We start from the raw sequence: 26,207 nt of genomic DNA, 5'->3' as shown, positions 1-26,207 counted from the left end.
GTGGCTATGGGGGCTGCTTGCACCACCATTTTTGCAAACCTGGTCATGTTAGAATGGGAGACTACTAAGTTGTTTAATAGTGATTTTTATAAATATGTTACCTATTATTCTAGGTTCCTAGATGATATATTTATTTTATGGGATGGGCCTATGGAGAGTATTCAAGCATTCACAGAATTTGTAAACAGCACTAGTACATTTTTAAAATTTACGTTTATCTGTAATTTGGATGGCATTTCTTATTTAGACACATATATTTACAAATCTAGGGGTGGCTTCCAGTCCAGAATATTTAGAAAAAATACTTTTAATAGTTATCTTGAGTACACAAGTAATCATCCTAGGAGTATGATGAAGAATATATACAAGGGGAAATGTATTAGAGCTGCCCATATGACATCTACCTATGAGAACATGATAGAAGAAGTTAATTACATTAAAACTATGTTTATTTCTAGGGGTTACCACTTGCCTATATTGAATGATGTTACTAACTATGTAGTAGGGGAATGGGGCAAGAAATATCCCCCATTGATTGGAAAGGAACTAAATAAGAATTTTAGAAAAAAGGAGACGAGTTCTAACAAACAGTACAATAGAGCTTGTGTCCTTGAATACTCCCCGTATGTAAAATACATAAAAAACATAGTGAGAAAGAATTGGAACATTTTGGTGGTAGATCAATATATAAACAAAAGAACAGGTGATGCACCCACATTTTTTCATAAAATAGGAGCTAACATAAAGAAGAAATTAGAGATTGGACACACTTTGGACACACTTTAGGAGTAAGAAACAATCAAAGTAAACATACTACAAAATGTGGTTGTTGTAAGCAATATATTGTAATTTTGGGCATAGATGGGATAACCTTAGAAAATATTAACAGAACTTATATTTCATTTCAGCAAGGCAATTGTAACAGTAGATATGTCATATATATTGCCATATGTTCATTGTGTCCCTGTTTCTATATAGGTAAAATGGAACAACAATTTAAGAAGAGGATTTATAATCACCTATATAGTATTAGAACTAAGGACACAACTAATGCATTATATAGACATATAGAAGGACAAGATCGGGTGGTAATATTAGGGCCTTATTAGGTAAGATAGAAATCATATGGCAGATACTTACTGATGCTGCCAGGGAACCAGGACTGAATGAGTACATCTCTATTAAGCCCATCTTACAACTAAAATAGCCCAGTTATGATGGTATACTTTATATATTATACATTTATACATTCACTTTTTATTTAATAGATTATTTATTTATTTATTCAGATTTTTATATCACACACATCTTTGATGTAGGTTTGGGTTCATGAGTAGTGTAAATAGAAATTATGATCTCAAGTACTACCGTTAGAGATTCACATTTATTTATAAGATATATTTTTATTTACAAAAAATATGTTTAATGTTTTATATATTTTTAATGATATAATTTTTTTAACATCTATATATATATATATATATATATATATATATATATATATATATACATATACACACATTTATGGCAATTGAGGGTTAATGCCACCACTAGCCCAAGGCTCAGTGATATGGTTTCACTTAGCAGCTTTTTAAAATTAAAAGCAGATTTCTGCATTTAAATATTCCATGTTTATTTTAAAACCATGACAAGAATGTTATTGATTTTATTTGTTCTTGGTTATGAAATTATAGTTACAAAGAGATATAATACCTATGGTCAAAATTTACATGACTTGCTAGTAAAATGCACCTTTAAAAGTGGATGTACTTTTTATAGTCTTTTAATTGATTTATTGCACTGGTTATATAAGACTCAGTGTGTAACTTGATTTTATTCTGAAGAAGTCATAGTTAAAAATTGTCGAAAGTGCTCAATAAAATTTTACTTTTACTTTCCTGGTCATCATATTTATGCATAGGGTATTTATGAAATGAACAGGTTATGCACCAATATATATATATATATATATATATATATATATATATATATATATATATATATATATTTTTTTTTTTTTTTTAATGAAATGTACTGAGATAATCATATTATATATTTATGGATGAAATGCACATACATATATGCAATGATATGTATAGATATGCTATAAATGTATTGACTACACATGAAATGTACTGAGTGTCTACAGGAAGCTTAGATATTTAAATGAATTCTTACTGATTAATTCATTTTACATTTTAGTGAATGTTACTGTTAGTTCAAACCTCTCATTTTGTTGATTTAATTAAGTGATTTGATTTAATTAAGTTATTTAATGTGTTTGTTAATTTATTATATGTATCTATTTTAGTTATATTTATTTAGTGAGGGAATTTGTATTTTTGTTTGGGGTTAACTTGAATTGCTAAAATAGGCACTGGGTCACTGGTTCACTCTATATTAAAAGAAGTTGGAGTGACTGGTGCCAAAAGATATTTAAATAGCCTAAAAAAACAGCTGTTTAAACATTCTGATGAAGTCCACTATAGAGTGGATGAAAGCGCTTATAGGGAATGTGTTTGTGTTCAACTTGATTCATTTGGTCTATTAAAGAAGTGTTTTTTGCTCACTTCGTGCATCGGCTTTTGTTTGGGGATTGTTTGCATTCGCTACCATTTGCTGTTTCAGCTTCATTTTTGTAGCTTCAAATTCCAAACCCACCCTAGCTCAAGCCTTCATCCTTCCTAGCCTTCTCTACGCCTCTCCTATCTTTACCCACCTCCAGTCGTCCCAACATAGCAAACTTGAACAAACCTATAACAACATAGCCAAATTTGCCAGTGACCAGCCATACAAATCACATCACTGCCTTGCCTTAAAACAACTTAAATGGGTTGAATTCCCCGAGCTCTTGATTCTTTCCCAACTGCAGCTCACACACTCCCTACTATATCAATCTATGACCTGTCCCTCTCTTTCTTCCATAGTATTCCCTTATATCCCAGCTCACTCACTTTGTAGCTCTGACCAAAACCTTCTAGTCATCTATAAACCAAACAAAAATATTGGCAAACTCCTTTACAGTAACTCAGTGTCCCAAGCTTGAAATCGGCTAACCCCTAACATTCGCAACATTAAAAGTACCATCTGCTTCAGAACTGAAGTCAGAAATAATTTCCTGAAATCAAGATCCTGCCCTTGCCACAATCCTACATGAATTCCTCTTGTCGCTTCAATTTACTTCCCCCTCACTTTCTATTTTCTCAGAACTTGCAGTTTCAATCTGAAAAAAATTCCCAAGACTTGCTTGGTTCAAATCTGTCAAAAGTCTAACACCAGAATTCTGCTTATAGACAAAGGATATGCTCAAATTATTTTTACTTCCTCACATTGTACATTTTATTTTTATTCTTTTGTACATCTTATCTGCTTGTGTTATTTTTTGTACTCCTGTCTGCAGCCACATTTTTTTCTACAGTGGTTGTATATCTTATTCTTGATTTGCTATGTCTTTGGATCTCATTTTTCATCTACATTTCATTGTCTATTTTCTAGTATTGTAATAGTTATGTGAATTTTTATATCCTTGGAGCTTTTCTCCTTGAGTCTCCACTGAAAACAAGCCACATGCTCAGTTGGACTAACCCGGTTAACAAATGGCAAATAAATAAATTGTGTTGAAAGCTTTGACCAGATCAGGGTATGGGGTGTGTACTATTTTGCCTTCATCCATTGCTTTGGTGACCTTTTCAAAAAAATCTGCCAGGTTGAGTAAGCTTGACCTGTCCTTGACAAATCCAAACTGAGACAGCTCCAGTGTTTGGAAGTTCCCTCTGTCCTTATTGATTAATTCCATGATAAGCCTTTCTATGGCTTTGCATATGAGACTGGTCAGACTTATGAGTCTGTAATTGCCTGGGTCTGTCCATCTGCAGGGGATTGATCGTAGCTGTTCCCCATTCACTTGGTAGAAAATCAGTATGGAGGCTGAGATCGAACAATGTTGGTGATGCTAAATCATGCTTCATGCTATATAAGATGCATCCAGAGATATTGTCAGGGCCCATCAATGCAGTATTTTTAGCTTTTAATAGCACTTTTAGGACTTGGTTTTGTATGATAGCTGGAGGCGAGCCAGTTTCAAGTATATCTTGAGGGACCAACATAGGGGAGAGAGGGATAAAGTTAGAGTTAAATTTATCAGCCATTAGGTTTGCTATATCTTCAGCCTCAGTGTGGGTAACATTGTATACAATCAGCTCAGTGCATTGCTGCATTTACTTTTGAGATTACAAATATAATTAAAAAATGCATTGTGATTGTCTTTGGATTGGATAGGTATTTTAGCCTCAAACATGGCTTTGGTGGATTTTATTAGACTCCTGAGTTTTTTGATCTTGCTCTAGCATTCTAGAAAACAATCTTCTTACTTTGGTCAAAAGTCTTTTCCTTTTATTATAAAGCATGTTGATATTTACCCAGCCACTGGGGATGCACAACCAGTGCATTTCTTTGTGCCGGTCCCAAGCCCGGATAAATGGGGAGGGTTGCATCAGGAAGGGAATCCGGCAGAAAACTTTGCCAAATAATTCATGAAGACACCAGTAAATATTTACATACCAGATCGGTTGAGGCCCGGGTTAACAACAACCGCCACCAGTACTGTTAGCCAACAGGGTGCTGGCGGAAATTGAGCTACTGTTGGTCAAAGGAGGAGAAGAGGCGGAAGGCATGGCCGAAGGCAGGAAGAGAGGAGAAAGGCTACGACTGTGGTAGTGAGGGTCAAAATTTGAATGTTGGCAGTATGACTGGTATAGGGAGAGAGCTAGCTGATATGATGGACAGAAGGAAGGTCGGTATATTGTGTGTGCAAGAGACCACATGGAAGGGGAATAATGCTAGGTGTATCGGAGGTGGGTTCAAATTGTTTTATCATGGTGTGGATGGGGGGAGAAATGGCATAGGAGTTATCCTTAAGGAACAGTATGCTAAGAGTGTTTTGGAGGTAAAAAGAGTGTTAGATAGAGTGATGTTTATGAAGTTGGAAATTGATGGTGTAATGATGAATGTTGTTAGTGCATATGCTCCACAAGTTGGGTGTGCAATGGATGAGAAAGAAAAATTTTGGAGTGAGTTGGATGAAGTGGTGATGACTGTACCCAAGGGTGAGAGAGTGGTGATTGGAGCAGGTTTTAATGGGCATGTTGGTGAAGGGAACAGAGAGGATGAGGAAGTGATGGGTAGGTATCGTGTTAAACAAAGGAATGCAGCAGGTCAGATAGTAGTGAATTTTGCGAAAAGGATGGACATGGCTGTGGTGAATACGTATTTTAACAAGAGGGAGGGTGACATACAAGAGTGGAGGAAGATGCACACAGGTGGATTATATCTTATGTAGGAGGGCCAGTTTGAAGGAGATTGGAGACTGTAAAGTGGTAGCTGGGGAAAGTGTAGCTAGGCAGCATAGTATGGTGGTTTGTAGGATAACGTTGGTGATCAAGAAGAGGAGGAGGAGTGTGAGGGCAGCACCAAGGATTAAATGGTGGAAATTGAAAAAGGGTAATTGTGAGGTGGAGTTCAGGAATGAATTAAGAGAGGCACTGGGTGGCAGTGAAGAGTTACCAAATAGCTGGGTAACTACAGCAGAGTTAGTAAGGGAGATGGCTAGAAAGGTGCTTGGTATGACATCTGGACAGTGGAAGGATGACAAGGAGACATGGTGGTGGAATGCGGAAGTACAGGAGAGTATACAGAGAAAGAGGTTGGCAAAGAAGAAGTGGGATTGTCAGAGAGATGAAGAAAGTAGACAGGAGTATAAGGAGATGAGGTGCATGGCAAAGAGAGAGGTGGTGAAGGCTAAGGATAAGGCATATGAAGAGTTGTATGAAAGGTTAGACACTAAGGAGGGAGAAAAGGACCTGTACCAATTGGCTAGACAGAGGAGTTGAGCTAGGAAGGATGTGCAGCAGGTAAAGGTAATAAAGGATAATGAGGGAAACATACTCACAAGTGAGGATAGTGTGTTGAGGAGATGGAAAGAGTACTTTGAGGAGGTGATGTATGAAGAGAATGAGAGGGAGAGAAGGTTGGATGATGTGGGGATAGTGAATCATGAAGTACAACGGATTAGCAAGGAGGAAGTAAGGATAGCTATGAAGAGGATGAAGAATGGAAAGACTGTTGGTCCAGATGATATACCTGTGGAAGCATGGAGGTGTTTAGATGAAATAGCAGTGGAGTTTTTAACCAGATTATTTAATGAAATCTTGGAAAGTGAGAGGATGCCTGAAGAATGGAGAAAAAGTGTTTCGGTACCGATTTTTAAGAATAAGGGTGATGTGCAGAGCTGTAGTAACTACAGACGGATTAAATTGATTATTCACAGCATGAAGTTATGGGAAAGAGTAGTGGAAGCTAGGTTAAGAAGGGATGTGATAATTTGTGAACAGCAGTATGGTTTCATGCCAGGAAAGAGCACTACAGATGTGATGTTTGCTCTGAGAGTGTTGATGGAGAAGTACACAGAAGGTCAGAAGGAGTTGCATTGTGTTCTTGTAGACTTAGAGAAAGCATATGACAGGGTGCCTGGAGAGGAGTTGTGTTATTGTGTGAGGAAGTCAGGAGTGTCAGAGAAGTATGTTAGAGTGGTACAGGATATGTATGAGGGTAATGTAACAACGGTGAGGTCTGCGGTGGGAGCGACAGATGTATTTAAGGTGGAGGTGGGATTACATCAAGGATCAGCTTTGAGCCCTTTCTTATTTGCAATGGTGATGGACAGTTTGACAGACAAGATCAGACAGGAGTCCCCGGGGACTATGATGTTTGCAGATGACATTGTTATCTGTAGTGAGAGTAGGGAACAAGTGGAGGAGACCCTGGAGAGATGGAGATATACTCTAGAGAGAAGAGGAATGAAGATCAGCAGGACTAAGACAGAATATATGTGTGTGAATGAGAGGGAGGATAGAGGAATGGTGAGGATGCAAGGAGTAGAGGTGGCAAAGGTGGATGAGCTTAGTTTAAATACTTGGGATCAATAGTTCAGAGTAATGGTGAGTGTGGAAGAGAGGTGAAGAATGGAGTACAGGCAGGATGGAGTGGGTGGAGAAGAGTGTCAGGAGTGATTTGTGACAGACGAGTACCAGTAAGAGTGAAAGGGAAGGTCTACAAGAGGGTAGTGAGACCAGCTATGTTATATGGGTTGGAGACAGTGGTATTGACAAAAAGGCAGGAGTTTGAGCTGGATTTGGCAGAGTTAAAGATGTTAAGATTTGTACTGGGTGTGATGAGTGTGGACAGGATTAGGAATAAGTATATTAGAGGGTCATCCCAGGTTGGAAGGTTTGGAGACAAAGCCAGAGAGGCAATATTACGTTGGTTTGGACATGTGCTGAGGGGGGATGCTGAGTATATTGGGAAAAAGATGCTAAGGATGAAGCTACCAGGTAGCAGGAAAAGAGGAAGGCTAAGATAAGGTTTATGGATGTGGTGAGAGAGGACATGCAGGTGGTTGGTGTGGCAAAGCAAGATGCAGAGGACAAGAAGAAATGGAAACAGATGATCTGCTCTGGTGACCCCTAATGTGAGCAGCCGAAAGAAGATGATGATAAAGTGTGTTGATATTATGGTTCCACCATGTGAGTTTGTTTCTTGGGTTTGCCTGTAGGGTACAGCTGCATCTATACCGCTGTTTACATGATGGCATAGTGTGGAGGTGTACATTTTTACATATTCAGTGGAGATAGCTGGGTTTGGTGAGGATTTTAAGCTTGCCAATATATCACTTAAGAGTACGTAGTTTGTCTTAAAGAAATTTCTACAGGTACCTTGGGTGGAAGGGATCTTTGGTTTCAGTTTTATTTCAAAGGAGATTGCTTTATGGTCTGACCTAACAAGTAATGAAGATACACAAGGGGTGGTGCAAGATGCTCCATATTAGTAAGGACGAGATCCAAGATGTTATTTCCCCTAGTGGGTACTCTGACTAATTGCTACAGGAAATTTGTATTGACAAAATCCAGGAATCTCTGTGTTTGTGCACTAGTGGTGGTGTATGTATCCTAGATTATAGCTGGATACTTTAAATCACCTAGGAAAATGATAATGGGTTTAATATTGAGTGGTTCTAGTTCCTGTAGATAGGCATTGTGGCTTTTTTGTCTTAGAGGGAGTCTTATAGCTGGCTAATATATGGTACAGGACCTTTCTGATGGTTATTTGGACATGAAGAAGCTCTAGTGAATCATGCTGCTTTACTAACCTTGTTGTGAATCTCTTCTGGATGTAGATTGATACACTTTCACATGTATTCCCCTTCTGCACAGTAGCTGGTCTAAACATGTGTAAGACATTATATTATAGTCCTGCACAGCCAGAGTGCTCTCCACTATTTAAACCATGTCTCAGTTACTACACAGACATTAATGTCCTCCAGGGTGAGAAGGGCTTGTAGGGAGTAGAGTTTCTTGTTTAGGCTCCTAACACTGATCAGTAACACCTTCATTTTTCCTTTGTTTGTTTCATTATCTTGATAGATTTATCAGGTTAACATTGTCAAAAAAGGCACTATGGGGTTAGACAATGTCTTTGCTATAACCTATGTTTTCAGCTCATTTACTTTATATCCCAAAAAACTGAAACTGTCGCAACATATTCCACAACACAGAGATATCCTTTTCTGGATTTATAAAATGCATATTAATATCATTTACAAATAAGGGTAATTTTTCTTGAGTACCATATCAGTTATTCCCTTCAATTTGTGAGTCCCTTATTTTCTTTGTCAAAGGCTCTAGAGGACATCCCTGCCTGGTTCAAATATTCAAAATCAGATTGTCAAAGAGGAACACGCCCTCGATGATTCTTTCCTCTGACACTTCATATAACTTCCTAATTAATCCCATTATGCTATCCGGAAGCACAAATGCTAACATTACAATCCTGATAAAATCTCAGCTAACTCTATCAAATGCCTTCGCTGCATCAAGACTCACCAAACATAATGGGATCTTCTTGCATTTTACTTCCATTTGGATCATCATCATCATTCTATCTCCCCGCCAAGAAACCACATTGATCCATATCTATCTGTTTTGGCAATCCCTTAGCCATGCTGTTAGTGCAGAGCTAAAGCCTTTATAGTCATAAGTCAGAACTGAAACTGGTCTATATGAAGTTGGATGTAAAGCGTCTTTGCCGTCTTTGAGTAATATAGCCACCATAGCTTTCTTCCAAGATGCTAGTACTGTCCCTTTTTTAAAATGTTTTAAAACAAAACCTTCCAGATCATTACCACTTTTCCCTCCTAACTTCCAAATTCCTCCAGGAAAGCCATCTATTCCTGCAGACTACCCTTCTGATTGATTATACATAATCATTTAATCTCATCCTCTCCCATTTTAGCTATTAATTCTTGACTCTCATCTTCCTCCAACCTTAGCATTTTCAAGTCTTGCATAACTGTTTCCATTTGTGTCTTTTCTTGGTTACCCCATTCCTCTGCTCTATACAGATTTTAATAGAATTTCTGAACTATCTCTAATATCTCTATAGGGTCTTTGGTTATTTTTCTACTCTTTGGCTCCCTTAGTGTGGGAACATCTTCAATTTTCTGTTGTCTATGTCCCTGTACTAATACTTTTTGTGCTCTGGGGTTGTTATAAAAAAATACTTGAACAGCAGCCTTTCTAAATTCATGCATATTATCCAAATACTCTATTACTTTCTCCCTTTAGCACACAACAATTACTCCTCTTCATGTTCAGTAAGATTCCCCTTCACATGCAGTACTTTAACCTTTGATAATCCCTCTTAAACATTTCCTATACCTCTTTCTCTGTCATTTCTACAATATTATTACATTTCATTTTCATTTTATCCCTCTCTTCAGCTATCCCTTCTGAAGAAATGTGTACATTGTCTAGCATTTCTAGAAACTCTTGAATCACTTCTCTACCCATTCCTTAAAATCCTCTATTTTTTAATTGGTAAGTGAGAAAGCACTAATGTTTCATTTTTATTTGATTACCTTGTATCTTTAGCTTAGTCTTTACTGCAGCATGATCTGAAATAGTTGTTGGATATATTTTAAAATTGTCAATAAACCATCCCTGCTCTTGGGAAATACAATTTCTGTCCAGTCTATCCTAGGTATTATACCTTGGTGAATAATATATCAATTCTGCCTGGCTTCACATCGTCATTTCAAATATTCTCATATAACTTTATAATGGCTTGCTGTAGCTTTTTCTTCAGAATCATTAAAAGTGTTGTCAGGTACTTAAGGGATTTCAGAGAGATGTGATGCATGGAACAGAAGAGCTGCCATTCCAAAAGAGTTTGTGGAGCTCTGTCAAGCTTGTACTGCTGCCCTTTAGTTGGAGTGGTGCTGTAGGTGTCCCTGATAGTGACAGCACTGGAAATTTCATCTAATAGACTCACTTCTGACTGTGCAATGGTAATATAACCTTGTTGTTTATAGCATACATTACCAACATCTTGGTGACCTAGGTAATAACCTTATTATATTATTCCTGATTCATTAGCACTTCAGAAAACAATTAACCAGATGTCCAAGCCTTTCTTCTCATCAAACTGTTAAAGCTCCACCTCCCTTAATGTTACTCTTCAGATGCATTACTTTAATTTTACCTTATAAGAATCGCATGTACCTTTTCTGTGCCTACATGTACACACTGTCAACATCTCCCTCCCCAGACCATTTGCGTCATCCTTCAATGAACCTTTTATCTTAGTGGGGTCTGCAAACGAGGTGGTGCTTCTGATCAATACATGGTTATATCTGAACAATAAACAGCACTGGGCCAAGCACTAACCCCTGCAACCCATTCTGTGATAAGAATTCTTCATACCACCCTCTGTACCTTCTCTTTATAGGTTCATAGGTAGGTACTAGGCTATCGGCCCTGGGGCCTATATAGGCCTAGCCAAAAAAGTTCCCTGGCTTTCACCACCCAAGAAAGTTATTTTCCTATGCCCCTGTCTGGCAGAGCCACAGAAGTGATCCCCAGGGTGAATTTCCTATTTCCCATCCAATTGTCGAGATTTTAAAGAGGGCTAATGAGGAGCTTTGCTTGACATGAATGGGTAGTCTGTTCCAGAGCATGGAAAGTCTCTGGGACAGGACTCTATCTCTCCAGCATGTTTTCTTTATTATGGTGGCAATGTTTAGGTCCCTGGAGTGTGTGGCTCAGAGGGATTGGGGTTTCTTTAAGTGTAGCATGTCCAACAGATTTGGGTTTGACGTGGCATTGTATGTTAGGCAGAGGTCGCCTCTGAGTAGGCGATAACCGATGGAGTAGAGCTGGAGTTTTTTTAAACGATCTGCATATGGCATCTGTCTGAGGCTGGTAATCCTCTTAGTGAGGTGTTTCTGTGGCCTTTCTAGTTGTTGTAGATGTCTTGTGAGGTACATGCCAAATGGGGCGTTGTACTCTATAATGAGTCTGATGAGAAATGAGTAGAGAGGAACAATGACCTCTTTTCTTCTGAAGGTGAACCCCTTTGTGATGAGGTGTGCCATGCAGAAGGATTTCCTGACTACTGTGGTGATGTGATTATCAAAGGAGAGGCTACTATCCACCTGTGTCCCAAGGTCTCTTATCACACTTTCAGTGTTTAGTAAGCTACCACCTATGTGGTAGTTCATGGGTACAGTGTTTTTCCCAAAGGGGATGACAATGCACTTTTTGGCATTGAGCTTGGCATTGAGCTTGAGGCCATGACTTTGACACCAAGCATCAGTCTCAGTGAGACCCTATGTAGAATGTCCACATCATTAGGCAATTCTATTATGGCACCTAGTTAGACCTGCTGTATTAGCCTGGACTTCTGAGAAGTAGATGCCAAACGGGAGAGGACCCAGGACTGAGCCCTGTGGTACTCCACTTGTCACTAGTCTGAAGTTGGATTTGGAATCAGCTACTTCCAATGTGTGGGTTCTTTCAGTGAGCCAGTTGGCCACCCATCTTGTGACATAGGGATTTATGCCCAGTCTAGTTAGTTTATCTATAATCCCAAAGTGGGGGATGGTGTTGAAAGCCTTGGCGAGGTCAAGATAGGCTGTGTGCACCACCTTACCCTCGTCCATGGCTCTGGTGACTGCTTCAAAGAAGTCAATCAGGTTTATGAGACATGACCTACCTTTTACAAACCCAAACTGAGTGGGGTCAAGAGTTTGGAGGTTACCTATGTCCTTGTTTATAAATTCCAAGGTGATACGTTCCATGGCCTTCCAGATCAGGCTCGTCAGGCTAATGTGGAGGTAGTTCCCGGGGTCTATGGTGGTGCCGCATTTGTGGAGTGTGATAACTGTTGCTTTGCACCATTCAGTAGGCACAAAGCCTGAAGTGAGGCTATGACTGAACATGGTACTTAGGTGGGGTGTCAGTACATTCTGTAGTTTGTGCAGAACGCAGCCTGGGATGCTGACAAGTCCCATGGATGCTCTGTTCTTGGCTTTGGAGAGTGCAGTCTTTACTTGTGCAGCCATGATTGCAGGGGCTTTGCATTCTTCTGGTATAGTGATGGGCCCTTTGGGGGGTGAGGGGGGGTGAAGTTTGCAATGAATCTATCTGCCAGGATGTTGGCAATATCAGTTGGTTCTGTATATCTAGTGCCACTGTGCTGTAGCTCAGAACTGATGTGAGTGTCAGCATTGGGATTCTTGACATAGCCGTAAAATGCTTTGTGGTTGTCTTTTAAATCAGTGGTGATTTTATTTTAATAACTAGCTTTGGAGGATTTTATGAGGGATCTCAGCTTCTTCCTGAGGCTGACCAGGGAGTTCCTGCAATCAGGGGATTTTACTCTTTTTTGCAACAGCTTCTTCCTTCTGTTGTAGAGTTTGTTTATGTCAAGGGACCACCAGATTGGCTTCCTTTTTTTGGAGTATAGCGTCTTGGTTCTGTTGGGGATGGCATGATCCATGCACTCGTGTATGTGCTTATACAGTGCATTTGTATAGGATTCAGCAGTCATTCCTCTATTTTCTGTCTGTATGGGTGTCATGAAGCTTGCCACTTCTATCTTAAGAAGCATGAAGTTGGCTTTGAAGAAGTTTTTTTACGGTGATTTCCTTAATGGGGGGGTGGGAGTGGGATACTGATGTCTAGGGTGATTAGCTTGTGGTTGCATCTGACCAGCGAGGAGGTGACCCCTGGCATGGAACATTGGTTGCCCATATTGGTAATGACCAGGTCCAGGATATTGCTGCCCCTGGTGGGGTATGGACAAGCTGATCCAGGGCATCAGAATTTATGAATTCCAGAAAGAGTTGAGCAAATGAGTTAGCACATGAGTAGTTTTCCCAGTTGATGGTGGGGTGTTGAAATCGCCCATTATTAGGGTATTGGGCTGTACCTTAATATTACCCAGTATATCAAGAAACATGGAGTGGGCATTCTGGGGCATGGTGGGAGATCTGTAACAAGCTACAGCTTGGATTGCAGTCTTGCCCAGTGTTAGTTGCACTTGGATAATTTCAGATGCAGTTTGTTGAGCAACTATCCTGGAGGTGTGGATATCCTTAATGAATATGGACATGCCTCCTCCTTTAGTGTTTCGGTCCAGGTTAGGTGGCCAAAAGGTGTTGTATGAGTTATAGCCTGGTAATGCAGGAGTGCTCTCTGAAGCCTTGAACCAGATCTCCGTCACTGCACAGATATGGATGTTCTCCATTTTAAGGAGTGCCTCGAATGAGTGCATTTTGAGGTTTAGACTTCTAGCATCGAGTAGCATTACCCTCATATTTTGCTTGCTTATACCTGCTATGGTGGTGAGTTTGTCGTTTGAACCTTGCCTAAAAAAAGGCACTATGGGGTGGTGATACTGGAATCCCAGGGGCGACAGATGCAGGCCATCTCTGGCAAAGCATCATAGTCTGTTGATCATGTCATCCCAGACAGACAGACACTGGAATCCCTTAGAATGATGCCAGAAGCTTAGCCATTTGTTGAAGTCAATCATTTTTGTCCATGTATTGTGGCATCATTCTAGGTGATGGTAGGGTGCTGCTCAGGGCTAGGGTCATACCTGTCTGGCCTACATGATCCAAGAGCTCCTCCATGTCTCTTTTCATGTAGTCGAAGGGAGGTATGTCTCAGGTCATTCACACCAACATGGACAATGACAGAGTCAGATTTGTACTTGTTGTGGAATGACCTGAGTGCTTGCATTATGTGGTGGATCCTGACACCCAACAGGTGGCTGACAGTAACTTTTTCCTTGTTTAGCCTGGTGAGTGGGACATCAGTGTGCCTGACTATAGAGTCACCTATGACTAGTGTGTTGGGTATTTTGTTTTGCCTTATGGGCTGAGGTTGAGTGGCACACTGATCTAGTGGGTGATGTGTCATTTGGGTGGTGTTGGGGGGTGGTGGTTGCTTAAGTTTCAGCTTTGGAGGTCTCTGTTGTTTGGGCAGATTTTTATTGAGAGCCTCCACAAATGTATGTGTGGGTTTAGGTGATGTAGGTTTTGCTGGACTATGTGTTGAGTGTGGTGTGGTGCAGGTGTTTACCTTATCCTCTTGACTGTCTAGTACAGTCTTGGCTGGAGAGAGCTTGGCTTCCAGTTTGGCTATATAAGTGCATCTCTAACAGGTTGTACTGTTGGGTGGTAGGAGGAGAGGGTTGTCAGTGTACATGAAGCAATTGCTACATTGCCGTAAGATGCCCAGATTCATCAGGTGGACAGTGGAAAATACTGGGAACTGACCCTTAGACATGCCTGGATAGGTGCTTATCAATTTAAGCACTAAAAACTGTTTTCCTCCTAATGAGTGAAGAAAGTTGAGTGCTGCAGTAAGTTGTAGATTATTTAGTGCTTGCAATGAGTTTTGAACAAGTGTTGAGCACAAGGAAACAGTTTTGAGTGCTAAAAGTAGAAAACTGTTTAGTTCTAAGGGAGAATTAGAAGAGCAGACTTTCTGGCACCTGAAATAGTTTAACCCTAGTTAAACATTGCTGCACGAGGGCAAAACTGCACAAATATGGGTTTTTAAACAGAAAGATGAAAGAAATATAAATATCCCAAAATGGCCAATATAACTACAGATTCTGACCTGAAACCACTCCTCCAGTGACAGAGAGGCTGCTCAAAGCTTACCACTCTCACTTATGAACAGAGAAGCTTCCTTCTATTTTAGTAAGGTCTGAGCAACACAGTACAAAACAGCCCATAATTCAGCAAAATCTGAAAACCAGACTCTTCTGGTTATAGAAAGGCAGGAAGCAAGTAGAGAGATAGGATTTTTTGTTTGTGTGTTTGTTTTATTTTTCAAAAATTAAAACAGATACAGTAAAACAAATACTTTTAAGGCAGAAAAATGGCTATCGCAGTTGAGTGTGTAGCCCTCAACAGTTCAACAGTTGAAAAACACTTAAGAATGATTGGTTAAAGTGCAAACAGTATCAGAATTCAGAAAACAATTCAAGTAAGTTGCAAATTTAATAAAAAGTGCTCAGAATATTATAGCTAACAAAAATAAGCAATACAAAGCAAAACAGAGGTACTTAATCCACTTAAAGTCTTCCTTTACTCTCTCTCTCTCTCTCTCTCTTTGCTGCTGTAGAACTCAGAAGGACACCCAGGCAAGATCTTGCTGAGGTAATAAAAGTGCAAAAACTGTGCAAACATGGGGTTTTAAACATAAAGATGAAAGGGATAGAAATAGCCCAAAATGACCAATAAAACTACAAATTCTGAGCTGAAACTACTCTTCCAGAAACAGATAGGCTGCTCAAAGCTCAACACTCTCACTGATGAACAGAGAAGCTTCCTTCTATCTTAGTAAGGTCTGGGCAACACAGAAACTATAAAACAGCCCAGAATTCAGTAAAATCTGAAAACAGGACTCTACTGGTTATAGAAAGGTGGGAAATGAGTAGAGAAAGAGAATTTATTTTTTTTGTTTGTTTTTTTTCAAAAATTAAAAAAGATACAGTAAAACAAACACTTTTAAAGCAGAAAAATAGCTATTGCACTTGAGTGTGTATCCCTCAACAGTTCAACAGTTGAAAAATACTTTGAAATTATAAATTAAAGTGCAAACAGTATCAAAATTAAAAAAACAGTTCAAATAAGTTGCAAAGTTAATAAAAAATGCTCATAATAGTGTGGCTATCAAAAATAAGCAATATAAAGCAAAACAGAGGTAGTTAATCCACTCAGACTCTCCCTTTTCTCTCTGTGTTGCTGTAAAACTCTGCAGAACACTGAGGCAGGATCTTGCTGAGGTAATACAAGTGCAAAAACTGTGCAAACACAGGTTTTTAAACAGAAAGATGAAAGGGGTAGAAATAGCCCCAAATGGCCAATAAAACTACAGATTCTGAGCTGAAACCACTACTCCAGTGACAGATAGGCTGCTCAAAGCTCACCACTCTCACTGATGAACAGATAAGATTCATTCTATCTTAGTAAGGTCTGGGCAACACAGAAACTATAAAACAGCCCAGAATTCAGTAAAATCTGAAAACCACTCTACTGGTAATAGAAAGGTGGGAAATGAGTAGAGAGATAGGATTTTTTTTTGTTTTTTTTTTGTTTTTTTTCAAAACAAGCACTTTTAAAGCAGAAAAATTGCTATCGCACTTGAGTGTGTAGCCCTTAACAGTTCAGTAGTTGAAAAACACTTAAAATAATCAGTTAAATTGCAAACACCCATCTCTACCCATTTCACCATTCTGTATCTTACCCATAATCCCTTGAGTCTATTCAAATGTTTTTTTTAATGAGGGCCCTTCATAAATGTGTTTCTTTTCTTCAAATATAATTTTTATTACTTTTACAATTTTTTAAACAAATCTATAGTACAGTAACAACAACAGAAAAATGTATAGAGTAAGGTACATAGATATTATCTTAACTACAGTAGATCATAGTGACATTTGCAGAATATACGTTATCCTCATAAATTATACAGTTAACATAAGTAGTTGAACACTTTCGACTGTATACATACATTGGTAACATAAACAATCCACTCATAGAATATTTAAGTCTTAGTAAAGTCTGTCTTAGAATAGAAAAACATGTTTAAATAATCAATTCTTCTTAACCTTAGTAGTACCTTGATAAAAGAAAAACTATGTACAGTTTATACAATTGATGTCAACTTTAATGTTGAATGTGTTTGCATTTCCTATATATTTTCCTTTCAAATATGAATATGATTTAAACAGCGTTTAGATTCTTATGTCTCACCATGCTCGTTAAGAATAAAAGAGATACATATTGTCCATCGTCTGTACACTGATTTTACCTTTAGATTTCTATAAGCGTTTTCCAATATTTCTGGTAGTATAAAAGTTTTTTTTGCTTCTTGTAATTAATTTACTTGCTAATACATATTTCATAGCCATTCCTTTAAATTTGTCCCAAGTAATTTTTGTCTAAACAGTTTTGAGCTATGTATGATTTCAACATTGCACACAGTGTTACTATGATATGTTTGTTCTCATATGTATAATTTGTAGGAAATACATGAAGAATTGCAATTTCCCATATCAGGGTAGATTTGTTGTATCCTTTTTTTTCTAACTTGGTTCTTAATGAGCACCATAATTTGTATGCAGTCTTACAGCTCCAGAAGATATGAAGAGTATCAGCTAGGCTATTGGGAGAAAAGAGACAAAAAGGAGAAATGGAGGGATTCATTTTACTTAGAAAGAGTGGTGTGTGATAGGCATTGTTATTAATCATAATTTGGGTAAAAATTCTTTTTTTAAGTGGGGTTAATTTTCAGGTAAGTTCAGTTGCAGTAGATTTTTGGTCTACAGTAATCTTGTCATTGTTTTCCTTCTAAATATTCTGAATATAAGAGTAAGGCTTGATTTTTAATTTTTGTTATTAATCTATATGTGTTAGCATTTTAGATCTCATGAGTAATAAGTTTATAATTTGCTGATATAACTGCATATCTTGATTGTTTAAGTTGACAGTTGAAGTAATTGTATTAACCAAGTATAATATTTGCCCAATGATACTGTTATAACTTTTATTTACTGCTAACCTTTTCCTTTTATTCTCAATTGTCACAAATGTCAGAACATAACATCTCCACTTTCTTCATCCCTGGGCAAATCAACAACAGCAGCAAAACCAACCATCTTTTAATGCTAAATATTAAGATTAGAAGTATCAAAAATAAAATACCTGAACTCCAGGCCACAATAGCATACTACTCCCCAGATATAGTTGCTTTAACAGAAACCTGGCTAAATAAAAACATAGCTAACTCAGAAGTTCTCCCTACCGGCTACAATATCATTAGACAAGACAGACCACTTCATAAAGGGGGTGGAACTGCCTTACTGTACAAGTCAAACTTAACTGTCCGTCAATTACCAAACTCCTAACCCTCCCCCAATAATTGGGACATACTTATCTCACAACTTCAACTTCACCCTAAAAAGGTCATCACCACAATTGTGATCTATATTCCACCTGGTAATACACCTGCTAGCCTTGAAGACTTCTTATCCTGGTGTTCTTCCACATACTCACAAGAAACCCTTATTCTGGGGGACTTCAACCTAGATTGGTTCACCTGTATGTCAGAACCACCAAGTAATCTAATAAATCTCCATGGCTACCAGCAGCTAGTCCAAATTCCAACTAGATGTGATAAAAAATTTAAAAGGGAATCCATCCTTGACTGGGTCCTAACTAACAACCCCACATTGTACCCTCACACAGGCAGTCTCCCAGACACCTTAAGTGACCACAACATAATATACTTTATACGTAGTAGAACAAGCATATGCAAAACCACTAACTATATATCCACTAGAAACACAAAAAATTCTCTCCTGAGGTCCTCAACACTTTACTCTGTAACTGTGACTGGACCCCCCCTAAAAACCCTCCCACTTGACCAAGCTGTAGCATATTTCAACAAAACATTTCTACAACACCTAGACACTTTCGCTCCATTGCGCAAAATCAAGGTTAGAACCTCTAAAAACCCCTGGCTCAGTAAAGAAACCAAACAAATCCTCAAGTCCAGAGACACTGCCTGGCTTTACTATCAAAAAAACAAAGAAACACAAAGCCTAACTAAGTACCAAGAACTGCGCAACCGTGCAAACAAATGCATTAGGCTGGACAAAAAATCCTACTACACAACATTACAAACTAAATACCAACACAACCCACACAAATTTTGGAAAAATGTAAACCAGCTACTAAAATCCACCCAAAAGGCTACCCCCAAACCAACCACCCCTGACACTAAAGTTCCCATCGAAACACAATTCAACTCCCACTTTGTGAACTCAGTTCTAGCCTTAGAACCACAGGACAGTTCCTTCCTCACTATCCCCCCCAACACAAATAACACTAATACAAGCTTTACCCTTAAAACAGTTTCCACCACTTCAATCAAAAGCATGCTCTCCAAACTAAAAACCTCATCAACAGCAGCCGACCTAATCCCCAGCTATTTCTTGAAACTCACAGCAGATGCTATTCCTATCCCAGTTTCCACTCTCATAAACATATCAGTTGTTGAAAACTATGTGCCCAAACTCTGGAAAATATCCTATGTTACTCCCATACATAAAGGCAGGACCTCCACTGAACTTAATAACTACAGACCCATTGCTTTACTCTCCTCCCGGCCAAAATCCTAGAAAAATGCATCCATACCCAGATGCTAAACTATCTCCTAGACAGCAACATCCTGTCACCTACTCAGCATGATTTCAGACCTGCCCATAGTACCACTACAGCCCTCCTCTGCTTCACAGACACAGTAAACCGTCTCAGAAATGAAGGCCTACAAGTGTCATCTCTTTTTTTGGATATGTCCAAAGCATTTGACACAGTCTCACACCAAATCCTGCTAAACAAACTAAACCAATATCATATATCAAATTCCACTCTTACCTCATTCCAAAGCTACTTAACTGACAGGTACCAAGCTGTGAAATGGGAAAATTCTCTCTCTCCTCAGCTGCCCATAACTATAGGAGTCTCACAGGGTTCTATCTTAGAACCACTACTCTTCACAGTCTTCACAAATTACCTCCATACCTCCACACAGCATGCATCTATAATGCAGTATGCAGATGACACTACCTTAATCTGTGCTGCACAAAACATTCCCACCCTCCTGCAAACAACTCAACTAGCATTCTCTGATGTTGAAAACTACCTTACCAAAGCCCAACTTATCCTCAATCCAAAGAAAACTCAGCTTATGATTATAACCAGTTCTAACAAAAACACTAACAGTCAATTCACTATCTACTCCACTAATGCTACTCCAATTGCTCCAGTGGCACAGGCTAAGCTACTGGGAATAACCAAAGACTCCCACCTAAAATTTGATAGTCATCTTAACTTAACTATTAAAAAAGTACATGCCAAACTGGGGTCGCTCTACTGTATCAAACCATTTCTTACCAACATCACTGTACTGCTTTGAGACAGCTCCACTGGCTTGAACTGCCCAACCTCCTAACCTACAATCAGCTCTGCCTCTGTCATTCTATCTATTACCTCCACAATAAGTGTCCTGCCCTCAAAAACCTAGTACAACATTACTCAGCCAAAAGGCCGCTGAGATCATCAAGCAAACTACTACTAGAAGTCACCAACAGCTACAATAGCTTTGGAGATGCACTATATAGTAGTTCAGTGGCTAAAAAATGGAACTCTGTCCCTACAAGCATTCAAAACACATCATCCAAAGCCTCCTTTAAAGACCTCATCAGGCAACATCTCAAGGAAAGTTGGCAGTGCCATGATTGCTCCCCAGGCTAGTGAAAGCGGATAACACATACATACAAAATCTAGAGCACTTGATAATAGTTTTCAATCTTACTCACAAACACTGGCTAATAATCTACAATGTATGTACTGTACCTGTGTACTATGTATGTATTCTACCTATGTTCCAAATTGCAGCTGTACGCCACAAATCTATTAATTACCTTTATTTTTAAAATTAATATTTTTTTGTTTGTTCTCTCCACTGTAACTGTTTATGTGCTGCATACCACTGTAAAAACATGTCTCCTGTAATTTGTGTGTATACTGATCATGTCTAAATAACTAAATGTGTCTGTAATTTTACTTTGTGGAGCTTTTCTCCCCGGGCCTCTGCTGAAAAAGGGCCTTTTCAGCTCAGTCAGACACCCCCGGTTAACAAATGTAAAATAAAAATTGGTAGGTTTTTACTTTGATAGAAGTCCCAAGTGGTAGCATTTTTTATTAGTGGATACCGATTTAGATTTAACATAGTATTCCTTAATTTAACATTAGGTTTTAAGTGTATTGAACCGTTGTCCTAATATCAAAGTGTCTTTAAGATTAAGGGAAGATATCAGCTTTTGAAATGATATAACATTCCTTATAATTATAGGGTGTATTTTAAGACACCTCAGTGTTTTACAAGGGTCTACTTTAGAAAGACGAAAATGCAAACTCTCAAATGCTCACATGAGTGAATAATCAGAAACTTGAAAGTGGTATTTTGGGATCACAGTACAATGAAGATCAGAATATTTGCCCTTTCTTCACTGTAGTGCGATCTCTGAGTAGGAATATATATTTAGCGGGGGGGGGGGGCACAGTCCCCCACAATACCAATTTTGAGTTTTTGATTATTCGCTCATGTGAGCGTTCGAGAGTTTGCATTTTTGGTTTTCTGACATAGACCCTTTTACAATTTAAAAAAAGGTATTGCTTTAGTATTTATATCTGACGAAATGAGGTGTTTATGATATATTTTAATCCAAATAGGATACCATACTGAGTTAGATATTTCATAGTTAGCAGTTTGTATTATTCGACTGACATTTATAATATCATAATAAGTTTGAAAGTCTGATAATCCTAGTCCACCTTTCTGTTTGGATAGTGTCAATCTCAAATATTTTATTCTTGTAGTTTTTGGATGCCAAATAAATTTCCCTAAGAGAGTTTCAAGCTTAGGAAAGAAGTTTTTCGGTATATTTTGATTTATAGCATTAAAGTGGAACAGTATTTATTCTTGGCAGTATATTCATTTTGATTATAGCCACCTTAGAGAGTAGTGACAGGTTAAGATTTAGCCATCTTTTAGTATCTTCTGTAATGTTTGCCCATGTTGTGAACAGATTTTGTTTAATTAAGTCTGATTGGGGGTGGGTAAATGTGATGCCTAGGTATTTGAATTCATAGTTTACTTTTATTCCAGTTTCAGGGAAGTAGAATTCTTTGTGTCCTAAAGTGTTTAAGGAAAAAATAACATACTTGTTTGGATTAATGGTATAATTGGAAAGCTTCGAAAAATTTCCTATGGAGTTTATTATTTTGTTTAAATCTGTGTTCTGGAATTTTAAAATAAATATTAAGATCGTCAGCAAAAGCTGTATACTTTACTGGGATTTTATAAAGATTCATGAAGTGGTGATATGGTGTTTGTGATATTTTAAGAAGGAGAGTTTCTATGTAAATGTTAAACAGGTATGGTGATAGTGGGCACCCTTACCTTATGCCATTTATAATTTGAATAGGCTTTGATTGCTTTTTATTTATATATAGTGTTGTTGTAGCTTTGTTGTATAGGGCCCTCACCATGTTTATATATTCATCGAGAATACTGAATTTTTTGAATATCTTCAAAAGAAAAACTAGGTTTACCCTATCAAAAGCTTTAGAGGCGTCCACTGATAGATCATAGTTAGGGTATCTATCATTTGCTTTTAAGGTGATGATTAAGTCAATGGTGAGTGTGCTATCCCAGACCTGTCTGTTATTCATAAAACCTAGTTGATCAGCGGATATGATGTAGGGCTACATTTTTTTGAGTCTACTGGCTAGGACCGTTGATAGAATTTTAATATCAATATTTATAAGTGTTATTGATCTGTAGTTGTTTGGATTTAATGGATCTGAGTTGGGTTATGCTATGACTATAGTTTTTGATTTGTTGATATATAAATCTTTTATTCCAAATTTTGTTACATATTCATATACTGTCAGTAGTATTGGGGCTAATTGTATCTTAAAAGTCTGGTATAATTCTGCTACATACCCATCTGGTCTTGGACACTTCCCTGGTTTCAGCTTATCTATAGCAGCTACAAGTTCCTCTACATTGATGGGGGCTTTAAGAAAATCTATTCGTGACTCATTTAGTACTGGAAACTTTAAGTCATCAGTAAATTGATAATAAAGAGTTTCATTATACTAGTCGTGCAGTCCATATAATTTTTGATATATCTCTTCAAAAGCAGCTATAATTTCCTGATCTCTATCTAGAATAATGTTATTATAATCTAGTTGGTTTATTTTAGTGGGGAAGTGCTTGACGTTCATAATTCTTGCAAATGCCTTTGAAGGATACTGTGCCCATTCCACATATTTGTGGAGAATTTTAATTTCAGTAAAGGAGTAGTGTTGTGTTTGAATTTCATGTAATTGTCCTTGCAAGGTGTACATTTGGCTTTCAAGTTTTGACGAATGTTTAGCTTGTAATTCTAGCTCTATTTTCTTTAATTTTGATTCTAATACTGCAAATTTATCCTTGTTTAGTTTTTAAATAAGTATTCCCCTTATAGTAACTTTTATTGCTTCCCATCGAATGTCATATGGTATATATGATACCTCAAAATTATTTTTAGCCTGAGAAATGATGTCCTTTATTTCCCGTATTATTTCTTTATCCTTTAATAAGATAGCATTTAAGGTCCAGTTTGCAAAAGCTAGAGACCTTTGTGTGGTGCTACCCAACTTTATTGAAATGCTTATCTTTGCATGGTCTGATATCATTCTAGGAGCAGTCTTATATGTAACTGTGTTGTTAAGCATGATTTCTGATATCAGAAATAGGTCAGTTCTGGACCAAGATTTATGATACAGGGAAAATAACTGAATTTACTGATTGATGGATCATGTCTGTAAAGTTCAAAAGGTTCAACTAACCTGAAATCTTCTATTCTTTCTGCTAATAATGCTTTAAATTATATATTTGCATTTGGTTACCTGGAAGTTAACTGATTAATTGGATACCCTGGGAGAAAAGCTCCAAAAACATATATATAGATAATATTAGGAACTTTGTGAGTGCAAACAATATTTCAAGTATAGTGATTACAGATTCAGTATAAACTAAATGGTAATATATAAAAAGTATTTATTATCAACAGTTGCAGCAATGCGCACAAGAATAAACATCAGCTGAAAGGTAAATGCATCAGGTATAAATAGGGTGGCAATGCAATACATAGGTTGAATGAAGCAATATCAGCATAAGTATGTGTTAGGATGGGAAGAAAAGGTGCATCAGCTCTAATGAAAACAGTAGCAAAAGAATAAGGAAAGATTGCAATGGTGATTGAACTAGAAGGGATATAACATGGGTTAGGTGTGTCAGGGAAGTAGCAGTTGTCAAAGAAGGGAAAATCAGAAAATATGATGGAACAGTAAAGGAGTACTTAGGGTATGTCAGTTGTGGAAGAGTGTAATAGGAGTACATGAAGAGAAAGAACTCACAAGTTAATGGTGACAGGTACTGAAATGCATACAGATCCAAAGGTTAGAGTGAAAATGTGGGTGAGGGAGAATGCGTTGTTAATCTGTGCTAATAAAGAAAACAAGAGGTGTGGGATTCATATCAAGAGTTTTGAAAACAGAAAAAAACTCTAGAGTTACTAATGAGAGAAGAATCACTAATGTTTGAGGGAAGGAATAGTATGTGTGTGGGGGGGGGGGGCATGAAGCAAGAAAAGGAATGCTAACCAAATAAACCCATTTAAAAAAAAACATAAGCCTTATAAAACCTACATTTCAACTTACCACAGAGACTGGAATAAAGCAGTGAATAAAAACAAAAGTCTTTCAGCTTTTCCCAGTTAGCGGTCGCCACAGCGAAACTCCTGTCCACTAATGATTGGCAGTGGATTTTTACGGTGCCGAGTTGACAGCCCGATGCTCAACCTTCAAAGAAGGCACGCCCATTCACACACGCACCTACCTGCATGTCTTTAACGTCACTAGACCAAGGGGAGGACATGCAGACTCCACACAGAAGGCGCTACAACAGAGAATCAAATGGGAGAACCTCTTGCTGTGAGGCGGCAATGCTAAGCACTGCACCACTGTGGCCTACAAGTGATCCAAAATGATTTATAAGGATGGCTGTGTTCCCTACTGCTGTGAAGGGACTTAAACCCCTCTATGTTCCCTTCATTTATATATCCTACCTCAACAGTCATACACTTGTGGAGATGTCATCCAAAACAGGTACTGTGCTATTAGATAATGGCTTAGTTCATTTTTGATGAAAGTGAGGGCTCTGCACTTCAGTACAGATATTTCTCAATTTCAAAGTCTGATGATTATTGAGCTGCACTCATTTGTTAAGAGCATCATTTTTAAAACAGTGTGATCCTTATATAAATCACTAAGTCCTAACTCAAGCCTCAGTCTCCTTCATGTATTTCTTTAAGCATTTTGGTTCACTGTGAGGAAGGTACAACAATTCTGTTTTAGTACAGTAGCAAACCTTTGTGTCAAGACAGTTTTGCACTGACAGTCAATTATTTGTTTATCACGCACTTTTTCCATCTCTGGTGGTTATGTTATCCATTGTCATGTCTGGTAGCTTGTTTTAATCTGCCAAGCCTTTAAATAATTATTGGGTGATTTCCCATTATCCTCTGCACATATCAGTACTAGTCAGGCATTGAGTTTTCTTATAAAATGTCAGATACAATCAGTTGCTTTCTAGATATATGGTTCATGGAATTACAGTGTCTCAGTCTCATAAGAAACCTCTTGCCATCATGGCAATGTTTTGTCCAAATTCTAGCAATCAATCAGTGGAACCAGTAGCTTGTGAACAGTCTGGAGATGGAAGCTCTCCAGTCACAATAGGCAGGCTGAGGATTTTTTAAATGCCCACGGCCAGCTTCTAAAGCTTCAGGATACCTTCCACATGCCCAATCTGGCAACCAGTTTGAGCTAAGCTGACTAAAAGACAAGGCTGGGCACAAAAGATGCATGGGAAAGATACACTGAATGCATGGCTAGGATTAAAAAGGCCCTTGTGGTGGTTAGCCTAGTAAACGCCTATGAACCTATGAATCTATAAGTAAGTTGTACTGGTTGCTTGTTACCTTTGTTTGTTCTGTCTACTTCTGGATTGCTTATCATATTCCAGTCACCTCCTATAATGTACAAATAGTTAGGGAAATTCTCTAGAATTTTATATATTTCATATAAAAAAGTTAATTGGTGGACACATGGGGCA

The sequence above is a fragment of the Protopterus annectens genome, chromosome 13.part0 (genome assembly GCF_019279795.1).
Source record: "Protopterus annectens isolate FY-2018-M chromosome 13.part0, PAN1.0, whole genome shotgun sequence".
Lineage (NCBI taxonomy): Eukaryota > Metazoa > Chordata > Ceratodontiformes > Protopteridae > Protopterus > Protopterus annectens.
Note: the sequence above shows the minus strand (reverse complement) of the source record.